The following is a 14,999-nucleotide window of genomic DNA, read 5'->3' as shown; positions in this document are numbered from 1 at the left end:
AGGGTCCAGATGGAATCCAGAAAGAGATTGAGCACCAATCAGGGACCCCTCGGCACAGCTCGCTGGAGGGGTGAGTAATCAGAAAAGCCCCAGTCCCTTGAGAAAAACCAGAGACACAACACACAGGCAGAAAGCCGACTTGGAGAGAAATTGGAGATTTGGTAAGAAAAACTTGTAAAAACATGCGACAGAGAAAGAGCAAACCCCAGAAAAAGACAGCAGAAAAACTCCCTTCCAGTAAGGGAAAGAGAACTATGAATATCCCCCGAAATAGTCCCCTGGGTTTGATGTTAGAACATTGGAGAGATTGTCCCCAGAGAAAAAGGAAATCCAAAGAAAGGATGGTTTATTATTGCATGAATGTGTGGGGTGGTAAAGAGCTGAGTAGCCACCTTACGTGGCCGGTGTTAGGAACTTTTGAAAATTGGACGTGTAATGAACTAAATCACTATGTAGAAAACAAGAGCCCCTCAGACCCTGAGGAGAAGGAATATGCTCGGCTCTGGCTGAATACCCGAGCAAGATTGTTCCCGATAAAACAGAAAGGGCGGCCCGGAACTGGGACCGAGCCCTGGGACCCTCTAGACCATCTCCCACCCCCTTATAATGGGCCAGACTCTCCACCCTCTCCGGATCAAGTGGTACCTACGGCTCCCTTGGACCCCCAAAACCAACCTATGGGGGCACAAGTATCCCAAGTAGAAAGCCCTATGTCCGTAACAACACAGGCTTCCCATCCCTTGTCCCCACTGGCAGTTTCCCTGCTGCCACCCCCTCTCCTTCCCCTTCCATCCGGTCTGGGTCCGTCGGTGGCACCCCCGCTGGTGGACGTCATGACCACTGGAATCCCCTCCGAGATCCCGTCTGCGCAAAGATGGGAACAGCCTCTCTCACCCTTTCCGCCGCAACCAGGGTTCGCTCGAGCAGAAGAGAGGATCCCCTCTGCCGCACAGACAGCGGTTCCACCCCTGCAGCCCACAAAAGGGAGACAACCCACAACCACCAGTTCTCCCCCTGCTAGCAGAACACGTTTGAAAGCTAAGCTGATGGGTGATGAATGGGGAGAGAGTGAAAATGAGGGACACAGTTTACTTCCGTTAAGGGAAATTCCGACAGCCCCCGGGGTTATCGAGTTTGTGAATGTTCCTCTCAATACAGGAGATGTGAGAGCTTTTAAAAAGGAGATGGGACGGTTGTTAGATGATCATTTTAGTGTGGCAGAGAGGTTGGATGAGTTCTTAGGAAGTAGTATCTATACCTATGAAGACCTTATGGCAATCCTAAGGTCTTTGTTTAACAACAAAGAGAGAGAAATGATAAAGCAAGCGGGTATTAGAGACTGGGACTGGTGCAATCCACAGGGGACACCCGGTGATCAAAAATGGCCCAGCACTAATCCAAGTTGGAATGCACAGACAGAGGACGGGAGAAAGAGCATGATAGACCTGAAGAATATCATAATCCAAGGTATTAGGGAAGCCGTCCCAAGGGGCCAGAATATCAGTAAGGTATTTAGTGAATGTCAAGAGAAAGAGGAATCCCCCACCGAATGGATTGAGCGATTAAGGCGAAGTCTACAGATATATTCTGGGACTGACCCCAACTCCCCTGTAGGGGAGTTGTTGCTCAAGACACAATTTGTTGCCAAATCTTGGGAGAATATCCAGAAAAAATTGGAAAAGATAGATGGCTGGCAAGACAAGAGCTTGCAAGAATTGTTGAGGGAAGCACAAAAGGTGCACATGAGAAGGGAGGATGAAAAGCAAAAAGTACAGGCTAAGGTTCTGGTAGCAGCTGTAAAAGAGGTCCAGAGACAGGAGCAGGCATCGGGTAAGTATAAAACCTTACCCCGAAAGCCTCAGGGCCCCCGTAAGACGGCCCCAGTCACAAAAAAGAAACAGCCAGAATGTTACTACTGTAAGAAGGTGGGACACATTCGGAGGGATTGCAAGAAAAGAATGAAAGATGAGAAAATCTTCCAAGAGGATTAGGGGTGTCAGGGGCTCTTCACCTTGGAGACCAGAACATCTAACGAGCCCCTGGTAAAATTGAAAGTAGGTGCGGTCGCTCCCGGCTTCCCTCCTTTGAGGCGTGGCTGTCGCCCAAGTGCCCCAGCACAGGACAGCCCTGCCTCCACCGCAACACGGGGGTCTTTTAGCTCGACGAGCGGAGTCACCACTACGACGCAGGCAAAAGAAAGGACGGGACCCTTCAGAGTTCAACGCAGAGAAGGTTTATTCCAGCTGGTCGAGGCTCCGAAGAGACCCTGACCAGCTCATGCAGGGACTTTTTATCTCAGGGGTGTAACACAGGGGTGGGAGGAAGATGAACCAATCAGGTATAACAAGGGAGTGGCTTTATCAACGTCATTCAACTCAACATCCAATAATACAGAACAGGGAGGGGGAATATATTAAACTCATCCAATCATTGCAGGCTGTGTACAGAACTTTCTGGATGGAGGAAAGGCCTACAGATGATGGACATAACTTAGAAGTTATATAACACATTGATTGACATTTAACGAAAATCTGGTAAACAACTACTGGGAAATTCCAATATGGGATAGGGAGGGGGAAACAGGAATGAACCAAACAATAATATATTAACTTTAACATTAATAAACTGCATGAACTTAGGCAATAAACGTGGGAAGTTACCAGCACACCTCCACAAGTAGGTCCCCAACAACAAGAGATAATTTTTCTGGTAGATACTGGGGCAGAAAGGAGCACTTTACAGCATTTACCAAAAGGCCGTATAGCCAGCAGGAAGAGAGTTATGGTGGTTGGTGCAAAAGGGGACCCTTTTAGAGTGCGGGTAATAGAGAATGTGGAAATTGAGTCAGAAAACAAAGTCTGTTTGAAAAACTTGTTGTTAGTAGAAGAAGCTGATTACAATTTGTTAGGGAGAGATATGATCATTGCCCTAGGAATTAGCATCATTGTAAAAAGTTCCCATCTGGTGGTAAAAATGTTTAAGCTCACCAAAAAAGATGAAGCAGACATTAATCCGGAAGTATGGCACTCTAAAAGAGAGGTGGGGAGACTAAAAATTGACCCCATTCACATCGCAATTGAGAACCCCGAGGACCCTATACGGGTCAAACAGTATCCCATCCCCCTGGAAGAGAGAAAGGGGCTGAAACAGGTAATCGATGATCTCTTAAAGGGAGGAACCCTAGAACCATGTATGTCCCCCCATAATACTCCCATACTAACTGTAAGAAAGGCAGATGGAAGTTACTGACTAGTTCAGGACTTAAGAGCAGTGAATGCTCGAACCAAGACTAGATTTCCAGTGGTTGCCAATCCGTATACTTTACTGAATCGACTCACACCCGAGGACGTATGGTATAGTGTGACTGACTTAAAGGATGCTTTCTGGACTTGCCCTTTAGACGAGAAAAGTAGAGATTACTTCGCTTTTCAGTGGGAGGACCCTGATAGCAATAGGAAGCAACAGTTAAGATGGACAGTGCTTCCCCAAAGATTTGTGGAATCCCCTAATCTGTTTGGACAGGCTTTAGAACAACTATTAACTCAATTCGCCCCGAGGGAAGGGACAAAACTTTTGCAGTACGTAGATGATCTGCTAATAGCTGGACCTACTGAGAAAAGCGTGAGGGAATGTACTGTGGCTTTGCTGAATTTCATTAGAGATAAGGGTTTGAAAGTTTCTAAATCCAAGCTGCAGTTCACGGAGCCTGAGGTAAAGTATTTGGGTCATTGGCTGACACAAGGGAAAAAGAAATTGGACCCTGAGAGGGTGGCGGGAATTATAGCATTACCCACCCCGAAAACTAAAAGACAAATACGTCAAGTCTTGGGGCTCCTGAGATATTGTAGGCAAAGGATTGAAGGCTTCAATGAGAAGGTAAAATTTCTTTATGAAAGGTTAAACACTGATAGAGTGAAGTGGACTGATCAGGATAAATCAGACTTTCAGAAATTAAAAGATGTTCTCATGACTGCTCCAGTACTGACCCTCTCAGACGTAAATAAAGAATTCCAGTTGTTTGTAGACGTTAGTGAGCAAACAGCACAAGGAGTCCTGACGCAGGAATGGGCAGGAAAAAGAAAACCCATAGGTTTTCTATCAAAAATCCTGGACCCTGTGAGCCGGGGATGGCCTATGTGCTTACAGGCAATAGTAGCAGTGGCGCTTCTGGTAGAGGAGGCAAAGAAAGTTACATTCAGGGCCTCTTTGGTGGTTTACACTCCTCATGATGTGAGAAGTATCCTGCAACAAAAGGCAGAGAAGTGGTTGACTGACTCTCGGCTTCTGAAATATGAGGCCATTCTGATTAGCTCCCCTGGTCTCGAGTTAAAAACCACCTCTGCACAGAACCCTGCTCAATTTATGTTTGAAGACCACTCCGAGAAATAGTTGCATGATTGTGCTGAGATCGTGGAACTTCAGACAAAAGTAAGGCCAGATTTGGAGGATCAGGAATTGGAGGGGGAAGAAAAATGGTTTGTGGATGGGTCTGCAAAGGTAGTAGGAAGAGAAGGAAGAGAAAGTCAGGTTATGCAGTGGTGGGTGGTGGAACGGGAAAGGTAGTGAAATCGGGCCCCCTGAAACTCAAATGGTCAGCTCAAGCTTGCAAGCTTTATGCTCTCCTAAGGGCTCTCAAAAGGTTAAAAGGGAAAAGGGGGACCGTGTTCACAGATTCCCGTTACGCTTTTGGGGTGGTTCACACGTTTGAGAAAATATGGGAAGAGAGAGGATTGATAAACACAAAGGGAAAGAGTCTGATTCACAGAGAAATAATTAGGCAAATCTTAAAAGCAATTAGGGAACCCAAAGAAATTGCAGTAGTCCATGTAAAAGGACACCAGGCAGGACTACAATTCCAAACCCGCGGTAATAACCTAGCTGATCAAGAGGCAAAAAGGGCAGCATTGCTCACGGTAAGCGTCCCCGAGGTGATCGGAGAAGAGAATCCCAAAATCCAAATATGCCCCTCCGAGAAGGACATTGAGAGATTCAAAAAGATGGGAGGGGTCTTGGAGATGGGAAAATGGAAATTACCCGATGGGAAGGAATTGATTCCAAAAAATGCAGCTAAAAGAATCCTGAGACAACTGCATGAACAGACTCACTGGGGAACACAGGCGTTGGCAGATCAGTTCTTGAGGTTTTTCGGATGCAAAAGAATTTTTGAATTAGCTAAGCAAGAGGTGCAAAGGTGTGTAATCTGCCAGAAGGTGAATCGATTGAGATCCAGACAAACGGCCTGGGGAGGTCGTCCCCTTTCATATAGACCGTTTGAAAGGATTCAAGTTGATTTCACCGACCTACCAAAGGTCGGGAGGTACAAATACCTATTAGTAATAGTGGATAAATTAACACATTGGGTGGAAGCATATCCAAGGGCAAAAGCTACGACCCAAACAGTTTCCAAAGTATTATTAGAGGAAATAGTCCCTAGATATGGAATGATTGATTGGATTGATTCAGACCAAAGGACACATTTTACATCAAAAGTCATAAAACAATTAACAGAGGCTTTGGGAATCAGATGGCAGTATCACACCCCCTGGCATCCTCAAAGTTCGAGACAGGTGAAGAGAATGAATCAAACCTTGAAATCCCAACTAGCAAAGCTCATGTTGGAGACAAAAATGTGTTGGGTAAAATGCCTCCCCCTTGCTCAGTTTAATGTGAGAACCATACCACACTCCAAGACAGGGTTGTCCCCCTTTAAAATGTTGTATGAGATGCCATACAAGCACAGAATGCCGGTGGGACATCCCCAAGTTGAAGATGTGCAATTACAACCTTATCTTATTACTATAAACAAAAATTTACACGAGCTCCAAAGGCGTGGACTTATTCCCCAAAGTGCCCCTCTTGGATTTGCAATTCACCAGATTCTGCCGAGAGACAAAGTATTGATCAAAACTTGGAAGGAACTTCCTCTCGCCCCGCATCGGCAAAGACCATTCCTAGTACTGCTCACCACTGACACCGCAGTCCGAACTGCAGAAAAAGGCTGGACTCACTCATCAAGAGTAAAAAAGATCAAGAACTCGAGAACCTCGGATTGGAAGGTCATCACCTCTCCAAGAGAACTAAAAATCAAGCTTCGGCATCATCCTAAATGACAAGTCAGATAAGTTGTATCACCCCAGGCTGTGAATGTTTCCCTTTTATCCATTTTGAATGTGTGTATTGTAAACAAGTTTGGGTCACCAATTGTTGAGGAGGGAATCGACCAAGGGGTCTTTGTACTAACTGTTTGACTGAAAAGCAGGAGAACACTAGCCGTCTCTTAATACTTGCTACACGAGCCGGACTTTTGAAGTTAGATTCTCCTGAGTGGTATCAAATTTACAAAAAGGGGATAAGAGGAAAATTAAACGCCAAAGCAGAGATCTTGGCGATTGAGTGCCGGAAGACCATCAAAGTACCGTGCAGAGGTGACACAATTAAGTTATCTAGGTGGGCAACCTATAAAAGAAGGTTTGCTATAAGGACCACACGGGCCCCTGAAGCATACCCTTGCTGCCAAGAAGATGGTTTACCCCGCCGTATGTTCGCGAAGGGCAAGGCAGAGGGGTATATCGGTGGGGAATCCTGATTGTCCTAAGTCTAGCCATGTGCTGGACCAAGGAGGTCCTTCCAGAGGCACCCCTAGGGGAGAACCCCCCCATGAAGTGTGAGTGGTGCTTAACAGCCCCCCAAACCAAACCAATAAAAGACTGCCCTCCAGGAAAGCAGCTAAGTAATTGTTGGGCCAATGGCACTCAATTTTATCTCTGCAAATTGGAAGGGAGGGTCCGGTGCCAACACTCAGGGGCAAGTTTTAAGGACAGACAGTTCAGAGTCCCTGCTGAAACAAACACACGTTAGACAAAAGCGTAAACTCGAAATTCCGCCCCCAGTTCAAATGTGTGGACAGTGTAATAAAACTGTGTGGGTGGAAAGAAAAAGGCAATCTACTTTCCTCGCCTATTTTAAGGTAAACCCTCTGTGCTATGATAAGTCAAAATTAAAAATATGCACCATGAGTAGAAAGTTGTATTGGGGGGAAGGAATCTCAAGCATGAGAAAGAAGGTTCCTTTAACAACGAACCCATTGTTTTTGACCTATTACAAAGGGGTGATAATCGTATATGTTTACAGTTTGACCAAACCTTTTGTTTCTCGAGAAATGAGGAGGGGATGGACCCTGAAAGTAAAATGAAACAGGTAACTTTAGAATTAAGGAGACAGAAAGCTAAGGCCAAAAAGAGGAGGGTTGAACAAAAGAGATTGAAAACGCTCAGCAAACAATATGAGCAACTAAAAAAACAATATGGTAATGGGGGATTTCCAGCTCCTAACCAAAATCTCTTTATAGAGTTGATGCAAGAAATAGCCACTGAATTAGAACTATCAAATTGTTGAATCTGTGGGGGATTGAAGTCAGCTGAAAGATGGCCCTGGAAAAGAGAAGGACTAGCCCCGGAACAACTCCTAAAATAGGAGGGTTCAAAAATATCCCAAACCATAAAAAGACCAGAAGGATAGATTCTAAAAAAAAGAATAATTGTCACTATATGTATTAGCGGGGAAGGGAAGGAGTTTACCAACTTAGTAGGTTATACACCATGTATAAACACACTAACGATAAATTCCAATGATAAATCAAAAATCTAGCAACCTGAACCACCCTCCGGATATTGGAGCAAAATTCGAAAAAAGGATTGTGAGTGGTTTGAGACAATAAAACTATGCTGGCACAAGAATCCCAGGGCTAGTCCTTTCCAAGCCTTAATAGGTCTGAAAGAATACTGAGATGAACCAGCTAAGACAAATGCTGGCTGGAAAGCGCCTGATGAAATATATTGGATATGTGAGAAAAAGGCGTACAGTGAACTTCCCAGAAAATGGAAGGGGTCCTGCACCCTAAGTATGATTAGACCCTTTTTCTTTACCTTACCCCGATCCAAAAGTAATTTGCTAGGGGCCCCTCTCTTTGAAACATTGAGTCAGAAGAGAAGAGAAATAAGGCGAAAACTACCTGTAGCCAAAGGCAACCAAAAGTGGGGGGAGGAGGAGTGGCCCGCGAAAAGAATCATTAAGTATTATAAGCTGACTACCTGAGCTAACGATGGTAGTTGAGGATATCAGACGCCCATTTACCTCCTCAATAGGCTAATACGGCTGCAGGTGGTAGTAGAGGTGGTTTCAAACCACACCTCAGATGCCTTAGAACTTCTGGCCAAGCAACATTCGCAAATGACAGCTTTTGTATATCAAAATCGGCTCGCCCTCGATTACGTACTGGCTAAAGAAAAAGGAGTATGCGGCAGATTCAATAAGTCAGAGTGCTGCATCGAGATTGACAATTACGAAAAAACAATTAGAAAATTAGCCGCAAAAATTAAGAAGGTGGCCCATGTACCGGTCCAAAACTGGAATTCAAATCTTCAGGCCTCATAGTGAGATCAGCTCTTTAGGCAAGAAGAGTAGTGGAAAAAAATAGTGTTCTTCATAACCTGTTCTGTTGCAAGCATTGTTTTCCTCCCATGTTTGATCCCCTGTTTTATCCGACTGATCCATTCAGTCGTCCAAGGGATGCAAATAGCCTCCCTTCCCCTAGACCCAGAAGCCGCACAAAAAAAAGCAACCACTCTCTCCTCAATTTCCCAGCTAATAAAGCTAGAGGAGAGTAAAGGGAATGGGAGAGCTGCAGCAGCTCTGAGGAGGTTTGAAGAAGAACAGATACTCCAACAAAGTGATGAATCCTCACAAGAAGACTAAGAAGACTGTGACCTTAATTAGAGTTAAGGTCAAGATAAACAAAAAGATACGAATTTTTAATCTAATAAATTATTAAGTGGAAGACTGTGATAAATCTGGTGTAAAAATTCGTAAAAAAAATAATAATCAAATGTATAATAGGATGATGTTAATGAACTGTGAAATCTAGTAGGTAGAAATCTGTATCTCAAGTCTCCGCGGCTCCAGTTGTGAAACAAGACAAGGACCATCAGACCAAACAAAGACGCTAGCCAGGCCCGATAAGAATCACATCCCTTCCAATGCGAAGAGAATTCCTTCTTGAACGGCGAAGCAGAATTCCCCAATGCCCTGGCACGATATGCATACCAGAATCAACATAAGACTGACTGGCACAATTTGCATAAGAAAAAGACCTTCCCAGAACGGATCCACAAAACTCAGCAAATCCGGGAAGGCCATCTAAAAGAAATTTGGACTATTTGACCCATCCTAGACACCTGTACTGCCTCAGGGCAGAAAAACCCTATAAAACAGCGAACTGAGAATCGTTCAGGGTGGATTTGGGTGACCTGTACCTTGGTGTGCAGACCCCTCATCCACCCAGCGCGGCGCTGCTAATATCCTATTTTGTGGTTTTCTCTTTTATTAGTAATTAAAATCGTTTTATTAATAAATTGTTTCTTTGTTAATCCGATATTTGCCATTGCATTTATAACACTCCCGATGATCAACCTAAACCTCCCTGCTGCAGCTTTAGTATGTCCTTTCATTCTGTCCCTGTTCCCTGGGAACAGAGCCTAACCTCCCCGGCTGTCCACTCCTGTCAAGGAGTTGTGCAGAGCCACAAGGTCCCCCCTGAGCCTCCTTTCCTCCAGGCTGAGCCCCTTTCCCAGCTCCCTCAGCCCCTCCTGTTTCTCCAGATCCTTCCCCAGCTCTGTTCCCTGCCCTGGACACGCTCAAATGTTCTTCCTGGACTGAGGGGCCCAGAACTGGACACAGCACTCCAGGCTCTGGCAGACCTGTGGTCCTATTTATCTCACTGCAAGCAAGGAAATCTTCAAGCTTTTGAACAAAGGACACTTTTGCTCAGAATAAATCTAGAATTCACCAGGTCTACTTTTCTATTGGTCAACTCCACAGAGCAGTGTCTGTATCTCTGGAACTAATTTCCACCAGCTGCAGATCTGACTCACAGTACCCAAATGTAACTGAAATGTCTTTATATCCTGAGCTAAACAATATAGCTCCAGCAGCTATATGACCGCCCACGAGAGAATTGTGAACCATCTGCCTGTCCTGCTTAATAAGCCTTAATGTTTAATAAATAAATGAAATATTTAGTATTTACAGAAATCAGGCTGTGCCACTGCCAAATGCAAAATGGCCAACAGAACATGCACAGCTGCACTTCTGCCTCTGTGGATGGAGCTGAGGAACTCTTCTGATGCCAGACACTTTCTGCCATCAGTATTTCTTAATGAGCAACCTTCAAGAGCAGAAAGTTGAAACTAGGATAAATATCACAGCAAATTCCAATCAGTAAAATTATGGTATATATTTAAATGACAGGAATATATTTGGAACACAGTTCTAAGAGCAAACAGATCTAAGCAGTGGTCACCTGTTGTGGTGTGTTTTTGTTATGCTCCTTTGCTTTGCAATGTGCTTTGTAGCCCCCTTTCTATTGTGTTGTAGCTTGTTAACACCCTTAATAGTTTGTTCTATCTCCCCTATAGTCTGTTTGACTCTTGTTCTGCTCTCCTACACCACCCTGTCAATCTATCCTTGTACTTACCCTTCACTCCCATCCACCAAGTGTCAATCCCTCCCTGACCCTACCCCTGAGTCCAGAAACTTCTGTTCTATTCTGTTTTATTGGTTAAGTTAAAATTGCATCCTCTCTCAGTTCCCCCTGGTTGGCCTAAACCTTGTCACCCCACATTGAACTCCACCCCAATTGCTTTGTTATTGGCTCCTGACTCCAAAACTCCTCCCTTGTCCCTTCCCCTTAAAAACTACTGCACGGCCCCTGTTAGGGGGTCTTCACCCCTGCTCTTGGTTTGTGTTATGCTGTTTTACAATAAATTATCCTCAGACCTTCAAGTGAGGCCTGCTCTGTTCCTTTAAGGCACTGATCTTAGGTGACTGCTCGGGAACCCCAGGGCTCCGGGGGTAGTGTTGCACCACCGCCAGGAGTTCACACCATCAGAGGTCCCATGGCACACTGCTGAGCCACTGAGAAAGCGTGCAGGGACTGCGACAGTCACCTTTACTTTGCAGTCTTGCAGAGCTCCTTCCAGGCTAAGAGCCTCTCACAGATCCAGAGGTCTTAATGCATTTTAGCCCTTTTCAGCCTGACAATTGTAGAGAATGTGCTTCATCAGTACTGTGGATGACTTAGAAAGATTCATCTTAATGTTTTAAGAACAACTAAGAAAGTAGTCTAAGCTTTAAGGTCACTTCCTATCCAAAGCATTCTGTGAGTCTGTGATCTTTAATACAAGGTATGTGCAAATGTAATAGAGCGGAGAGCAAGGGACACAGGTCAATAAATAGTCATCATGGGACACTCTAAATGATTACAGATCCCAGGACTAGAAGAGGTAAATATGCCCAAAATAACAATTCCATCACTAGCCAGAGAATAATGGTTCCCCTGCAGCAGGTTCTGACAAACAGGATGATTATTTTTCATTAACGTTTCATTATTACTTAGATGTTTTCCTTCCTAGTAATTGTATTTATATTTTGAAAAACAAACAAAACCTACACTGAGTCTGAAATGCTAAGTAACAGGCAATGATATCACACAATACATTTAAGTAACATTGCAAAGTATAAAGAAATGTATGTTGAAACTGTGATAGATGTAGTGTATAAATTTGTATATAAAATATTGTATTAAAAGTTTGAACTATTAAAAGCTACCCGTGGGCGTCTCTGGGATTCCAAGGCCTATTGTGCAGCTGTGAAACCACAACATTTGCAACAGAAACAACAGGGCTGGACTGGAGATGGCTCATTCATCAAGGATGGACTTCTACTTCACAGCTACTCAAGACCTGCTATCAGTCTTGGTGGAGGATCTGGAGGATGATCAAATCAGCACCCCAAAGGAGGAGTCTGGGAAGGCTCTTGAGACTTCTTTCAGACTTACAGGGAAACCCTTTCAAAACGTTACTCAGGAGTAAAGAAATGCACGAATATTCGGACTCTCAATAGACGTAGCCGGACAGAAAAACTGTATAAATGCTATACGCCGAGATCCAGCATTTGTGGGCAAGGTTGGACAGCACCCTTGCTGCTGTCACCCTGTCCGGTCAGCATTCAATCGATGTTGTCCGATTTTATTGTGGCATTTTAATTTGATCTTGGAAAATTGCTAAATAAATTCTTTTATTTTGAATTGGCTTCTAATCATTTATAACAGAGGGGTACCTAATGGCCCTTTTTACCATAACTGCTTTTTTTGTTTGTTTGTTTCTAATTAGACATGATTTAACATGTACTGCTGTAAGAGCTGCATTGCTATTGTGAAAAACGAGGTTCACATTTTGGTAAATTTTAAGAAATATGTTTAATAAAAATTAAGACAATTAGGAGATAAAAAAAGCCAAGTACGGCCGGCTGGGTGACTTGGCTGAATGCCAAGTCCACACCTTGCTTTCTCAGGGATACTCGTTAAATACCCTTCCCATTATATCGATATATGAATATTCATAAAATTCCATAAACTAGTTTCCATATTCCAGGAACTGCTTTGCATGGCTCCTCCTTGGGTCTGCCTTTTTAGAGCATGTGTGTTTCGTGGCTGTGTCTTTATTATCGCCTCCAGCTTGGCCTTGGTCTGTGCTTTCTTCAGGTGGTAGATGCTGATAGTTGGTGTATCAATAGCAGGGTCCTCTTTACATGTTCACTGGATGTTATCCTGACCAAACAGACAGTTTTAAGCATATTACATCAGTTACTACCACTCTGCCAAATCTTCTTTTACTAATCGCAGAAATAAAAACCCTATATCCCATATCCTTAAAGTTATTAATCATATAGCACACATCTTGCAAAAAGCCAATTTTATAATATACATTTATAACACTATGGCAGCCTTCTAAAAACAATAGAGGAACACTGTAAGGTGCATCACACACATAAGCCTTCATATGAAGTTCTCGAAAAACAGATATCTCCAGGTTTTCTATTTTATATACATGAATTTATGCACAGGCTGACTAGAAGAAATCACTAAAAGTGATTTCTTTTCTTAAATATATCATAATGTAACTCTTAACTTCTCGAAGCCATGTCTCAACAGTTTCCTGCCGGCTCGGGCACCGTGGCAACGGCCCGCGGGGCACGGCGGGCCCCTCACGGCTGTGGCGGGAGCTGCTCGCCCTCAGGGTGGCCCTCAGAGTGGCCGCCATGGCAGCGCGCCACAGCTGCGGCCCCTCCGCCGTGCCACTGTTCACACTGTCGGCGATCGGCTCCTTTTGTTCTGTCAACAACGAAATTCCCCCCGGCAGTGATGAAACGAATTGTTTTCCAGTAGTTCTCCACAAAACTGAACTGCTGGGAATAAAAAGAATGTTTGGGTTTCTCCTCACCCAAGTGCTCTCTTAAAAGTGACTTTCATTATATCACTAATAATTTTAAACTAGCAACTTAATTATCAAATATATATGCAGTAAATGCTCATGTAAGTGTTAAATAGCAAAGGTCTGATTATTTGGGCACTCAAAAATACAGAAGTGCCAAATGCCAAATCCCTGCACATTAACTAAAAGCATGACCAAAGCCTCACCTTGAACCCCACCACTTATCTTTACTTAGTTTTATATCCTACTGAAAAAAATGAAATTTAGAGAATTGAAACCCTTGATTGTTATGTAATAAGTGTATTAATATCTAGAATGTTTATTTTGTAATGTAACAGTAAAAAGCCACCTCCGTGGTCGTCCTCCCTCTGGCGGGGGGGGCAGTGAAGGGGGGGTTGCCTGGTCGCTTAGAAGCTGCCCGCAGGCCTCCTCTCTCCGACCCCAGAGTGGACTGCCTGCCGCCTTAAGATAGAGAGCCTGCACCCCCCCAGACCCCGGACCACCTTAAAACAGACCCCGGGAGTGGGCTCGCCAGCTCCCTTCAAAGAAGCCCGGCCGCACAGCCCCGCGCCTCCTCCGAGCCCAGCCCGCCGCGCTCCGTCCCCACCACAGCCGTGGGGCTGGGCACTCCTGCCGAGCCCGCCGCGAAACAGCTGCTAGCGGGGGAGGGTCTGCCTCGGGCTTCCCAGCCCAAGCTGGCCTCCCCCGCCGCGAAATGGCTCCAGCACCGCGCCTCCCGGCTCCCACACCACTCCCGAACCCTTGCTACTGCCGCTGCTGCTGGAGCAATGCCGTGTGCTTGCACGGTCGCCGCCGCCCCGGCCCCGACCCCTGCTCGCCGGCACCGCAGGCTCCTGGCTCCCGGCGCCCCCGCTGGACTGCCGCCGAGCAGCCAGCTGCCACCACAAACCGACGGGCCAGCCGGCCCCAGCCCGAGCCCGGCGCAGAAAACCCCAAAGCCCGCAAAACCACCACATGGCGCAACCAGCCGGGCGGCCGCCAGACCGCCACCCTGCTCCAAAAAAGAACCTGCTCCAAAAAAAGAACCCGCTCCCGCCACCGCTCCGGCGTGGCACAGTCGATGGGAGTGGCCTGCCGTGCTCTGTCCCCACCTCACAGCCCTGCCACCATCGAGACCTCCAAAATGCCTGCTCCCCGACCGCAGCCATGCCATGAGGCTATTAGAGCCTGCCGCCCCTGCGCCCCCAGAGTGACCCCATTCATGCAAATTAAAAATCCCAGGTGCATCTCGGGACGCATTTAACACCAAAAACCCCTTATAAAAATAAACCTAAGTAAAATTTAAACCCACAAGAACCAATACTAGGCCGTGTGTACCCTAGAGCATCAGTGGAACTGATTTTTCCAGTTTTTGTAACTCACTGTAACTTAAAAGTGCCAAACCAAGAGTGAGACCCTGAGGCAAACAGACAGAATTCAGAACTCCAAGGACACTCCCAGCAAGGGAAGAGTTCTCCAGCCCTGCTGAACTTCCTGCTGCAGAGCTGACAAGGACCCTCCTCCTCCAGGGCGCACCAGGCTGCCAAATCTCTCGAGCCACCATTGTAAGAGCTGATTAATAAAGGCATTTTAAGGAGAAAAATATTATCTCTGCCCATTTATAACACTACCAGTAACTTTCTTGTTTTGATATAAGCCTTTGCATGCATG

At 45.4% G+C, this 14,999-nt stretch overlaps 1 long non-coding RNA gene across 1 annotated transcript in view; it reads right to left on the bottom strand.

Moving 5' to 3' along the window:
• Nucleotides 1–12,585: 12,585 nt before the first annotated feature.
• Nucleotides 12,586–14,999, bottom strand: part of LOC310914097 — a 106,753-nt gene continuing 104,339 nt past the window's right edge. Inside the window, exon 3 of the long non-coding RNA XR_014590966.1 lies at nt 12,586–12,664. This is a non-coding gene — a long non-coding RNA (uncharacterized lncRNA). The remainder of the gene's footprint in view (nt 12,665–14,999) is intronic.

The sequence above is a fragment of the Zosterops lateralis genome (assembly GCF_965231275.1).
Source record: "Zosterops lateralis genome assembly, chromosome: 12".
Taxonomy (NCBI): Eukaryota; Metazoa; Chordata; class Aves; order Passeriformes; family Zosteropidae; genus Zosterops; species Zosterops lateralis.
The sequence above is the reverse complement of the archived record's forward strand: the minus strand, read 5'-3'. Positions and strand labels throughout refer to the sequence as shown.